The following is a 13,622-nucleotide window of genomic DNA, read 5'->3' as shown; positions in this document are numbered from 1 at the left end:
GGGTCTTGGCAAACAAGCTATTAAGAGAGTGTGGGAAAGGGACTTTGCAACTCCTGTGGCAAAGGTCCAATAGAATCAGATTTGCATTTTTATAAAGGAGGTCTCCATCTCCTTGGGATTAAGGGAGTCCCAGCAGAAACTCCTTCTTTGGTGGGTATATGACCCTGCCCAGATTAAACTGTATGTTTTCACCTGTGCCAAGCGCTGGAAATATTATGTGCCACCTGCAGCTCTTCTGCACATGTGGTGGTGGGTCAAACAGATCAGATTTATGGGACTCAGATTATAAGTACTATCCATAAAAGTATAAAGTCTCATCTGAGCTTGGTTTCCATGATGGTATGGTTTCATGTCTTCGAAGGAAATATTCCATATTTTACCAAAATCACTTACCAAAAATGTATTTATTGATGCTAGAGTTGTCTGGTCACAGTATTGGAAAAACTCTATTCATCGCTCAACCAGAGACAAGTTACTGAAATTGCTAGATGTAAATGTAACTGCTACGGAGAAAGCTAACAGATCCAGAACTAACAGATAAGGGCTTGGCTTTCCATGAGAACCGCCGGGATCTGCATGGATCCCAGCTGTGCTGCAGCACCAAACCCAATGCTGAAGCCTAGCTCTTAGCCGAGGTTAAGGGCGCAAACACACCCTTAACCTGGCTCCTGAGATTGCAGCTCGCAGTGACACAGAGATGGGCACTTAGAGCGCCTGTCCTTTTGGGGAGTCTCCCAGTGCTCTGTGCTCAGTGTGCAGTGCACTGTGGGATACTGGAGGCCGGGATAACAAGTCCTGGTCTCAGAGCGATCTGCACTGCTTCACACTGCACAGAGCAGCGATGATCATGTGAGAGCGCGCTCTGCACTCCCACCAGTAAGAATGCTCATACTTTTGAAATATGATGATGATGATGATGATGATGATGATGATGATGATGATGATAGCAGCAGCACCCCTTGATGGGGGAGCATATCTATGCCCTTCATAAGAACATAGGAAGCTGCCTTACACCGGGTCAGACCATTGGTCCATCTAGCTCAGTACTGTCTACACAAACTGGCAGTGGCTTCCTCAAGGTTGCAGGCAGGAGTCTCTCTCAGCCCTATCTTGGAGATGCCAGGGAAAGAACTTGGAACCTTCTACCTGCATGCAGGCAGATGCTCTTCCCAGAGTGGCCCCATCCCCTAAAGGGAATATCTTTACAGGGTCACATGTAGTCTCCCATTCAAATGCAAACTAGGGTGGACCCTGCTTAGCAAAGGGGACAAGTCATGCTTGCCTCCACAAGACCAGCTCTCCTCCTCCCCCCACAAAGAAACTTCAAGGAAAAGAGGAACATAGGAAGCTGCCCTATACAGAGTCAGACCATTGGTCCATCTAGCTCAGTATTGTCTACACTGATGGGCAGCAGTTTCTCCTAAGTTTCATGCAGGAGTCTTTCCAGCCCTATCTGGAGATGCTGCCAGGGATTGAACCTGAGACCTTCTGCAATGCAAAGCAGGTGCTCTACCACGGAGCTATGGCCCCCACTTCCCCAGAAGCAGTATGCCAATCTGCTACATTTTTTCACAAATAAAAGGCAGTCTTCTGATATCACCTATGCAAAGGAAGTCCAAGACCTTTTTGTGCATGAGGCAATTGAAATGTCACCTTCCATAGTGGTACTAATATAGCAATAAACTAAAAAAACTGACCCTTTGCTATTGGGTACCTGAAAACCTGCCACCTGAGGCAGGCCACTTCACCCTGCCTAATGGTAGGACTTGCTCCTGGGAGAGTAACACTATCCAAAGATGTTCAGCTAGGTCATAATATTCTATATTCACCAATAGAACTGTGCTCCCTGACCAGAACTTTGGCATAATACTGGAAATGCAAATAATCATCACCAGATGAGAAGTCTGAGTTTAATAACTTCATCAGAAGAAGTTAGGATATGATCTCATAAATATCTTTTTAAAAAGCTATATTCTTGGGGTTGAAATGGTTTATCATTATGAAACATGAGCATTTTCTCCTTTTCAGTTTCACTGAAAAAAGAAACATCTCCACAATCCTAGAGATCATCTACATCACCGATACTCTGCTTGGTCCGTAGTATATCCTATCACTAGCTTGTGTGAACCTCTCCCAGTATGAGGAAATACCTTGTAATGCCATGGATGAGACTGATCAGATTAGAATCATGCTGTCTGCTTTTGTGGCGACAGGGTAAGAGATCTTCAGGAGTAACAGCCTCATCTGTCGCCTTTGCTATAGTTTCTGCTGGCTGAGTTCACTGAGGTAAACTCCTGAACTCTGTGATGAGTTGCCACCTACTCTGCAGAGAATGATCCATCTATGAGACATGAGTAGGAAATTACTAACTGGATTGCAGAATTGCAACCGGGGATGTGAGAAGCCCAGCCTCATCTTTTTTAAAACCATTGGGGACCACATCTTGTTGGTCTTTCCAATGTTGCCCTTTGGCACTGGTCAAGGGAAGAGCAAAGTAACAGGATGACTGACCACCAACTTCTTATATTGTCTTTGAGGCCATAGTGTGTGTGCTACTACACTTTCTCCTTCTTGGGAATGGTTGTGGGGTGGGTAGTGTACTTTGCAGCTTCAGACTCCACTTAGGGTGACAGCATGCTTTTGCAATGTCCACCCTGGGCATGATACAATTCTTTGCTTCTGAGTAGAGGTGTGCACGGAACCGCCACATTGCGGTCCGGCACTGGGGTGGGGGGTCGCTTTAAGAGCGGCGGGAGGGTTTACTTACTCCTCCCACCGCTTTCCCGATCTGGCACCGTAATTAGTAGTGTAATTGGGGTGGCAGGATATCTCCCTGCCGCCCCTTCCCCGCTGCGGCTCGCTCAGCAAAGCTCCCAGTAATGCTTTGCATGCGCACACATTGTGCGCGCGCTTCACATCACTGATGTACTGGGAGCTTTGCCAAGCGAGCCGCAGCGGGGAAGGGGCGGCAGGGAGATATCCTGCCACCCCAATTACACTACTAATTACGGCGCCAGATCGGGAAAGCGGTGGGAGGGGTAAGTAAACCCTCCCGCTGCTCTTAAAGCGACCCCCCACCCCAATCCGGACCACCAAGGTCCGGACCGGTCCGGACCAGTCCGGAGGCCATTTCAATGGCCTCCGGACCGGTCCGGGCCCATCCCTACTTCTGAGTCTAGTTGATGACACGGGCGTTGAGAATTAAAAGGGAAATCATTCTTGTTGCATCCACTTTGACTTTCAGTAGCCTTGGTTACTGTTGTTCACACAGTGATGAAGTGGTATTGGTGATGAAGTGGTAGGATCAGGCACACATTTTCAGAGCTTCATTTCAATGTTTCCAGCCATCCTACAAAAGGTGACAGTGATGGACAATGGCTCACTGTCTTTGTTTATCACATTTGTATGATCTCCCTTTTCCAAAGCGGCCCATGTGGTATGCATAGGTCACTCCATGTTATCCTCACAACAGCCCTGTCGGTTGAGCTAATAGATAGTGACTGGTTCAAGGTAATCCAGCTCCATGGCGAAGGGAAATTAGGATCTGGGTCTCCCTGCAATAATGCCCTGATTGCAAAGCACAAACCAACAGTACAACAGACATTCTAATTTCTGCTCCTGAAATATCTCTTATATCTGATCTGCAGGCGTGATTGAATCATATGTTGCTCTATGAAAGATTGCTTTAATGTGACTGTGGTTAGTGTGTGTTGTAATAATAATTAAGTGTCATGGTGCCTGGATTCTTGGTAGAGGTGAATGATTGAGAGTTTAAGGGAGTTCAATCTAATTGGCTTATTGGAGGGAAAGTCGGGAGATAGTTTAATCACAGCTTGTAAAGTATCTAGGCAGGAGATCACAGGTAATGGCAAAAGGCTCTGTTAATCAACCAGACACAAAGCAAGACAAAAATCTGATAGCTAGATGTGCAAATCAGCAATGTCTAACAGTGAAGGTAATTAACCACTGGAAGAGATTTCCAAAGCTTGTGGTTAAATCCTCCACTGTGGCATCTTACAGTCAAGATTCTGAAAGATATAATTGATCCAGGCACAAATTGGAAAGAGGATGCAGAAAACCCTGAGACAAAATTTTGAACCGCTGTTTGCCTAACAGGCAGGCTAAATAAACATACACACCACTGTTCCCTCTAAGGTGCGCATGTGCACACGCACAAAATGTCAGCCCCCTGTGCAGCTGTTTGTGGCAGGTGCATACTCTTGCCATTCTGCTGCTCCTGCCTGCCAAGCCCACCCTCCCCCTCCTGGCCAGGCCTCCTCCTCCTCCTCCTCCAGCCCCGGCTGCAGATCCCACAGTCCCCTCTCGCGAGACTTGGGAGAGTCCAAAGTCCCTCCCTCACAAGGCAGAGGAGGATGGAGATGGAGGAGTTGTTGTTGGTGGTGCTGGTGAAGGAGGCTGCAGCGGTTGTTCCCAGCAGCACCCGGCAGCCCAGAGCCTCCTCAGCTCCACGCAGAGGCATATCTAGGGAAAACAGCGCCTAGGGCAAGCACTGAAATTGCGCTCCCCACCCCCCAATTATCTGACACCCATCTTTCAGATAACTGGAGGGAGAGAAAGCGGAATAGACGCTTTCAGGCAGCAAACGCTCCCTGAAACTAATGGGAAAGTCAGTGCTCAGGGAGGCTCCTGGGGGGCGCGTGCCCTGTCCCCGGACTCAGAGAGGATGGCAGCGGGCGCCGGGGGTGGGTGGGCGATTTTTCAATTTTTCTTTAAAAAAATCAACTGTGGTGGTTGGGGTGGGGCATGGCAGGCACTGGGCGCCCCCTGCAACTGGCGCCTAGGGCACGTGCCCTGCCTGCCCCACCCTGGTTACACCTCTGGCTCCACGGTGTGGCTGGCGTGAGGAGGCAACAGAGCTACAAGAAGAGCTATTATAGTGGATGAGTCAATCGTGTTTTGAGATTGCTTGATATGTTTGTGGTGTTCTGTTTTAAGTTTGACGTTTGATGTTTGAAAAGTAGATGGGCAATATAAAAGAGAATTTTAATAGGAAACTTCAGATATTTTATCACATGTTCTCTTGGTGAATTCCACCCACCCCCCTTTCCTAGAATCTCATGTCACTTTGGTTTCTGTGAGGTTTCCATAGAATATGGTTTTTGCCTTCCTTAAAGCTGTTGGGCGAGGCTGAAACCCTTTTAGATGCTAGTTGGTTTAATATAAGGCACCATATTACTCCTTACATGGGCAAAATTCTGCCAATGTAAGTGGCAGAATGTCAAGGGGGGAGGTAGAAAAGTTTGAGCATCGCACTTTGTGTGGCACATTAATTCCTTCCTGGTGTGTGGGGGTGTGTGTATGTGTGTGAGCTCTCCTGAGGGGAGCCTGCAATGCATTTGGAGGCTTGAGCAGCCAGCAGCGTCCCCAGATCCTGTTAGCAGCGACTGTTCAGTTCACTCATTTTGTTTTTAAATTGAGCTTATCAGGAAATGGCTATCTTCTGGATCCTAAGCTTGTAATGCACTAAAACACCCCAACTTCTTGAAAATGGCTTCACAAATTGCTAAACTGAACATTAAACATTTCCCCCTTCCCCACCAAAAAATCTATTTTTATGATCTTGCTTCATCACAGGAAATTCATTTTAAAAGCCCTTTAAATGCTGGTTTGTCTTTGGGGCTATTCTCATGATCAGGCAAAATTGGGCTAGGGGAGCCTAGCCCAATTTTGCCTGATCGTGTAAACCACCAGGCTCGCAGACTATCCCGGTGGTTTACGAGCAGCTAGCCCGCTTTAGTAGCCCTCCCCTTAGCCCGGGTTTGTGGAGCAAGCACTCCGCAAACCCGGGCTGCCTGATCATGAGTAGCCGCGGCTACTCACGAGTAGACCCCAGAGGGAGGTGAAAAGCCACCTCCCGGCTTCGAGAGTCTTGCCAGCATGCCCTGCGTACTCACCCGATCGGCCCCCGCTCCCCCAGCCCCCGCCGGCTCCGTCACAGAGCCGGCAATCGTGTGGGTGGCTGATCCAGCTGCCCAGGGCTTCAGCCATGCTCATGTGAGGGGAGAGTGGGCTTAGCCAGCGGGAGAGCCAGCGTGGTGTAGTGGTTAGAGTGCTGGACTAGAACCGGGGAGACCCGAGTTCAAATCCCCATTCAGCCATGAAACTAGCTGGGTGACTCTGGGCCAGTCACTTCTCTCTCAGCCTAACCTACTTCAGAGGGTTGTTGTGAAAGAGAAACTCAAGTATGTAGTACACTGCTCTGGGCTCCTTGGAGGAAGAGCGGGATATAAATGTAAAAATAATAATAAATAATAATAATAAGTCAGACCATAGGTCCATCTCGCTCAGTACTGTCTTCACAGACTGGCAGCAGCTTCTCCCAGGTTGCAGGCAGGAATCTCTCTCAGCCCTATCTTGGAGAAGCCAGGGAAGGAACTTGGAGCCTAGATGCTCTTCCCAGAGCGGCTCCATCCCCTAAGGGGAATATCTTATAGTGCTCACTCTTCTAGTCTCCCTTTCGTATGCAACCAGGGTGGACCCTGCTTAGCAAAGGGGACAAGTCATGCTTGCTACCAAAAGACCAGCTCTCTTCTTATAGGGGCAACTATCACTCAGGCTATCAACATTTTACAGGATAAGAGTAAGAAAGCAAAGATGAACTCAAATTTAAATAAACAAAACTTAGACAAGTCTTTTAGTATTATTATTATTATTATTTTATATGCCAATCTTAGCTACCAATGGCAAATGCAATTGCTTTTAAAACAGAAGACAAATAAATAGAACTAGCTGGCCCTCCACAGAACATCTGTGCCCTAGTTCTCCATCTTTCACCCCTCCCTGGACAATCTGGTTTCCTGCCCTGCCTTCCCCCCTCCTTAAGCCACCCCCTGCCATCCGGGATGGCAGTGATCTTCCCCACTCCTTCCCCCCAACTCTATCTCTCACTCCCCCTAACTCTCTCTTTCTCTGGCTCCCCCGACAACTCTCTCTCTCCCCCAAACACTCTCTCACTGTCTCTCTCCCCCCTCCCTCAGCCTCCCCCCTCCCCTCCCTAGGGAGTGTGGCATTGCGGTGGCCTAGGTTGGCTCCTACTGCTGGCCTCTGCCACATCGCCCTGACGAGTCTTTTTGTGAGGAGAACGGCTGAGCCGGGGCTTCCCTTCCAGCCTGCACGGACAGCCCTTGGTGCACTCTTCCGCTATGGCCATCCTCCTCATGAGGAGACTTGGCAGGGCGATGGAGGTCACTGCTCAATGTATCTTCTTCTGTCTTCCTTTTTGCCGCGGTGTTGCCTCCTACTTGGCCCTCCCTCCCTCCTTCCCCCTCCTCCTCAACATCTGCCCCTCCATCTGCCGCTCAGCCCTACTCCGTGCCTTCTCTCTCCTCTGGACAACTCTCGCGAGATGTGCCACGTACCATGGGATGGGTGAAATACGTCCTACGGCTTTTAAATATATAGATTGTAAAGTACACTTTTTTCCTTCAGTATTTTTGGTGTGTGTGTGTTGTATCTCTAGTGGCACATAATAATGCACATGTATGCACATGTATGCACACTGCCTTGATACTGCCGCCCAGTACAAAACTCATTCCACTCACTGATGAAAAAAATTAGAAGGAACACTGATACACAATCTCTTTCACAGCTTAAAAAAAAGAAAGAAAAATAACAGGAGAGAAGGTGGTAGTGGTGGAGCTGGTGATGAGATTAATATGGTGTCATTCATCTATATAGCATTTTAAAATATATAGTTTAATACTGGGAAAGCTTCAAGTTTGCCCATGTCAAGGCTGAGCTGTAAGCGCCTGTTGAGTTGGGGCCTGGAACCAGAGGATCCATCAGGAGTCAGAGCTGAGGGAGTGAGGCTAGGAGTAAGGGCTGAGAGATCAAGCCAGGAGTCAGGGCTGAGGGAATCAAGGCAGAAAACAAACCAAGAACTAGGGGTGTGCACAAACCATCCACTGCCAAAATGGTTCGCCTTGAACCAGGCCAGTCTGAAAGCTCGATCACAAACCAAACCAGGAGCTGTTTGATCCACAATTGCTCTGAACCAAGCTCGGCTCGGGTGAACTGGATCAGCAGCGAACGGGCAGCTGGGCAGGGGGGGCAAGAGAGGTAGTAAGGTTCTTATCTGGCCAGCACAGCTGCTGGTGCAACTGCTTGCCCCCCTGGCACAGCCCCAAGTGTGTGTGATGCCTTGTTTAGGAAGCTGCCAACACGGCGGCATCTGCGGAGGCTGGAACTGTGCCACTGCTATGCAGGCAGCTTCCTAAACAAGGCATTGCACATGTTTGGGATCCAGCTGGGGGAGCGGGCGGTAGTGCCGGCAGCTGCACCGGCCAGGTAAGACCCTTACTACCTCTCTTGCCACCCCACCTGGCCATCACCCCTTAGCATTCCCAGGACCCCCACCCCTTTACTTGTAATGTGGAATTCTCACCGGATTCCCCTTTACAAGTATGTATGTATGTATGTTTTGAAACTTCTTATATACCACCTCCTCCAAAGATTCTAGGTAGTGAATAACAGAAATACCAACAACAATCAATTTTTAAAAAATATTAAAGGGCATAATTTTAATAATAATAAAATTATTTTAATTTTAATAACAATAAAATTATTAGTTGCCCGAACCGCTGATCTAGTTCGGTTTAATGGATCAGACTGGCCGGCCGGTCCAACTGAAACGGTTCAGCAGTACATGATTCGGCTCAAATTCCATTCAAACTCTAACCGAAATGCACTTTTTGTTTTGTGCACACCGCTACCAAGAACTAACCAGGAGAAACCATGTAAGGAAAAATTATGGCTACCTAGGCAAAGTCCCATCCTGAGCAGAAAGCCTTAGAAAGTCCTTCCTGTTGGGGAGAGCCAATGGACAGTTTCTGTGTGAGATGAGATCCAGAGTTATGCTACCACCAGAAACTCTGGATAGGTTACGATAGAACTAAATGTGGCAGGAATCAGCAATGTAGTGACCAGTTCCTCTTCTCTTCCAGTAACATTTAATAAAGGGAACATGTGATATGACATAATCACATTATGCTTTTCCTTACCTGACCCCAGTGTTGTGGCAGCCAATGATGTGGACAGGGAACCATGTGACATGATAATGTTGTATCATGTGTTTCCCCATTATATTTAATAAGGGACATATATGACCCAACATAATTATGTCCAATATTCCCTGTAACAGGGATTCCCAGGTGTTGACTATATCGCCCATCACACCCAGCTGCAATGGTCTTTAGCTGGGATGATAGGAGTTGTAGTCTGGGAATCCCTGATACAGGGAACACTGATCATGTCATGTGGTTCCTGTTCCACATCACTGGCCACCATAGACTGGGGTCTGGCAGGAAAATGTTCTTAGCAGCAACCTCATGACCAGCATTGTCTCTGGTTCTGCCTAGAGTTTCTAAAGTTATCTGGAATGCTCCATTTGGAAAGATAAAGTCTTCCTAGTCCTGAGCTGAGAATGCATGTCACCAAACGTCATGGAGAACATCTATCCAGGGCTACTAAGTCTGAGGGCTATAGGCCTCCTCCAGCCTCAGAGGCAAGATGCCTCTAAATACCAGTTGCAGGAGAGTAACAGCAGGAGAGAGGACATGTCCTCAGCTCTTGCCTGTGGGCATCTGGTGGGCCACTGTGTGATACAGTATGCTGGACTAGATGGGCTTGGGTCTGATCCAGCAGGGCTGTTCTTACGTTCTTATGCATGTGAAACCCAAGGAACAGAGCTCCTTTGGATCTGGGGATGAAATTGCCCCACCCACTTCTAATGACTAAAAAGTATAGCTTAGTATTTTCCCTTGCTCGAGGCATTAGGTGGTTTTGGTTGGCATGCCCTTTTTGTATAGTGCCCTGGGTCTTGGCTGGTGGCACACTTCTGAATGAACTAGGCTGATATGTAGGTGTGTAAGGAGAAGGCTGTTGCTTTCATTTCCTGGTTGTCAGTTTCTCAGAGGTATCTAGCTGGCCACTGTGGGAAAGAGAATGCTGGACCTGATGGGGCTTTCGTCTGATCCAGCAGGGCTCTTCTGAGGTTCTTATGATTTTTGTATGTAATATATAAACATATATATTTATCTGAAGTGCTATGTCTGAGCAAATGTTCTTAACTGTGAAGCCGTTGCTGTTAAATGATGCCATTGTTATTATGCAGTCCAACCAACTATAAGGTCAAGTTATGCAGCAAACGATACATCTGGCAGCCAGACCACAGTCTAGAAGATAAAGTGGCCCACAAGAATCCAAAAGTTGTCCGCCCCTGCTATAAACTGTAAACCGCATGACCTATACACCTTCCATGGCTATAAGCAAACAAAAGCATCAGATGAAATTAAAGGGCAACAAATTTATCTTGGTAAGAAGGAAATACTTTCCCAACCGTATGTGATTAAGAGGGAGTAGCAAGCATGCTAGGAAATGTTTCCACCATTTTGGATTCAGCGTCAGGATCTGAATTCAGAGTATTGCAAAGAAAGAAACCGATTTGAACCTCATGTTCTCAACACTAGCACAGTCTCTGACCTTCACATCACTGGTTCATCTCATTGCGGAGCCATTTGGAGGTTTAGAAGCTGCTCCTCTTTCAAAATATCCTTTCAGAACTGATAATTTTGTATCAGACCCTGCACCAGTCCACAAGCAGTGAAAATATCCTGACAGTATACTAGTACAAACAGCAGAGCCCTCAGTAAACAAGCTAACTTTGCGAACAGCTTTTTTTGGGATAAGACCACAATTAAAGGCCATCTCTGCTTCTACCCAACACTCTTCCATAAGGAGGGCTACTTATCTGAATAATTTTTACCCAGAGTGAATGAAAATAAAGGTTTGGCTAAGTACAAAGTCTTCTGTTTACCAGTGACTGTGGCAAGGAGAGGAAGTGGAAAGGGCGGGTTCCGGATAGCTGAAGCACCACATTTGAAAACCACGAACACCAGAACTGTCTAAAGTTATGCAGAGATGCCAAGGCATTGTTTCCAAGAGACGTGCTTCATGCCAACAGAGTCAAATAATGTGAATACTGCATGAACGAATGGATCCTCCATGAAGCTTTTGGCACAGTATTCTGCTTCCCCACTGGTTCCATGGAGTCAATTCTTCTTTCCCACAGATGACCAAGCATGTGGCTATACAATATATGCAATTACACTGTAGTAGTGGTAGTCCCAACATTTCCAAAAGTTAACACAAATATCAGGGTTCCTCCCAAGAAAAAGTATCCAAGAATTTTCAAGGTAAGCCAAATGAATTTCAATTCAAGAAAAGAAATATTATGTGTGTGTTAGTGTGTGTGTGTTATAGTCATGGAGCTGCTTTGGCAACATAGATGAGCTTGGTAAGTTAACTGAAACTGTAAGTTCACTAGTTCAGCATCATTGTGAAGTGATAGCGCTCTCTCTCTGTGTGTGTGTGTGTGTGTGTGTGTGTGTGAGAGAGAGAGAGAGAGAGAGAGAGAGAGAAAATCAGCCCACATTATCATGTCAAAGAATGGCACTACTGACATAATAATGAGAAATGAGTCTAGGCAAGTGCTTGGCTAGCAAGACTGAAAGCAAACACCTTCCAAATTCAGGAGAGCACTGCAGGGATGTTAAAACTTTGTGCAGGTTTTCTCTTTAATCTTGATACAACAAACAGAAGCAATTAAGGGAGAATGCAAAGAGGGAGTTGTCATGTTGTGCCCCACTGTTGGCTGCAAAGACAGAAGTTAGAAAGATAAGACATGGTTTGCTAAATGCCTTCAGCTATTCCAGCTCAAGCCATGAAGCAGGAAGAGGGGAACAAAGCTGCCTACAAACAGCAACCCAAAACCAAAAGGGCTCTGCAGCATTTCTGGATACTGTGGGGCTGGATGAATGGGGCCCACAACTTCAACTGGAGCCAATGGATGAGCAAAATCAGGTACAGAGATTGTTATGGGGGATAAAGTGTGTAGATCTCCTTGGCACTACTAGTGAGGAAAAGACCATTGAAACTCTTGGAACACTCATCTCTTGTACTGTATGGAAAGTGCCCACTATTTATTGTATGGGTACGACAGATGTCGGGTCCGGTGTCCAAGGAACAGAAGGGAAACTTATAAGCCATTTATTACATCAAAATCTGGAGATCCTGATCCTGGGAGCAGTGCTGCAGCTCCATTAATCAAAGAACAATGCACTTTGAAAAGGATTAAAATAGAATGGACTCCTCTGGTATCTATATACAATCCTGGATTAAATATCCTGGGGGCCTTATGCTGAATTTGTAATTACAGAAACTGTAATTTCTGCCTTGGTATCTTCAAGAGTGGGCTGCTGTAACATGCCATGGTGTAGGCCAACCCTTAACTCTATGGAAACTTCAGCTGGAGCCGAACACAGTGGCCCATCAGCTGATGGGTGATAGATTGCCAGGAACACGTTACACCCCTACTCCAACAGCTGCACTGGTTCCTCCTTGTCTCATTAGGCAAAACACAAGATGAGGGTTTTAACTTGTAAAGCCCTGAGTGAGCCCTGCATACTTTAGCGATTGCCTCCTCACTTACCTCTTGTTGCAATATTTCAGAGCTACCAACTATACCATCATGACTGTTAAGTCTGCATGTCAATAGCACTTACAGAGACATTTGTGGCATCTGTCCCTCAGATTTGCAATCCCCTTTCCCTGGAGACTCAACAAAGCTGGAGCTTGAACCTATTTTGAAATGTTAACAAAGCTTTCCTATTTCCATTGGCTTTTGATGGTCAGGATTACGCTTTTAACTGGATGTGAAATTCTGGCAGATGAATCCAATAAAGGAAATAAATAGGGATGTGCACAAAACCGGTTTTCCCGGTTCAGTCTAAATCTGAACCGAATTCGAACTGATCTGGCCTGGTTCGGTTTGACTGCCAAACTGGTTCAAGCTGGTGCAGAGCTCTACTGGTAAAAGGGAATCTGGTGAGGATTCCCCTTTACCAGTAATGGGGCAGGGGGGCTTCTCTAACCTAGCAGGTGGGAGGGGAGTCAGTTACTACTTACAAGTCCCATTGGCAGCGGCTCCCCCACCCCACCCCACCGGTCTCCCCCAGAGTAGACAGGGCTGCCAGCAGCCCGGTTCGGGCCTCTGCACATGTGTGTAGGCCATTCTAGTGACTTCCGCACATGCGCACAGGCCATTTGCGTGACCATAGGCATTCTGCCTGCAGGAGAGGCCTTCAAAGCTTTTGACAATTTCCTCTCCACAGGAGTAGCTCCTCTTACCTAGATTTCTTCTCTCGCATGCTCAGTGATCAATAAGGCAATAAGGCTTCAAATATGATAATTTGTTTTTGGAGAAAACCGCTGTTCCAAACTAAACAGTGGAAATCAGTGAGACAGGGATTTCTCTGAGGGTCCTTGTACTTCTCCACAAGGTTTCCTAGTATATAAAGGTTCTAACACTTGGGCTGCCTCTGAAGATGATCAGCTTGAGTCAAAATTAATATAGTTCCATTGAAGTCAACTGCCAGCATCCAGAACAGGCGCGGCTCGTGAACTCTCCAGGGTGGGGTGGGCAGCTTCTTTAAGGTAAACGGAGCCGGTGCTCCATGCTGCCCAGCAGCCCACACGGCGGGGCATCGCTTCCGCCACTCACCTGGCCGCTGGTGGGGGCTCGCCTCTGCGGGAGCCAGGTGAGT

At 47.1% G+C, this 13,622-nt stretch overlaps 1 protein-coding gene across 1 annotated transcript in view; it reads right to left on the bottom strand.

Annotated features, from left to right (window-relative positions):
- Positions 1 to 13,622, bottom strand: part of CFAP299 (cilia and flagella associated protein 299) — a 455,154-nt gene that overhangs the window by 66,196 nt on the left and 375,336 nt on the right. The gene's annotated exons all lie outside the window — the stretch shown is intronic.

This window comes from Hemicordylus capensis, chromosome 5 (assembly GCF_027244095.1).
Source record: "Hemicordylus capensis ecotype Gifberg chromosome 5, rHemCap1.1.pri, whole genome shotgun sequence".
NCBI classification, from domain to species: domain Eukaryota; kingdom Metazoa; phylum Chordata; class Lepidosauria; order Squamata; family Cordylidae; genus Hemicordylus; species Hemicordylus capensis.
The sequence above is the reverse complement of the archived record's forward strand: the minus strand, read 5'-3'. Positions and strand labels throughout refer to the sequence as shown.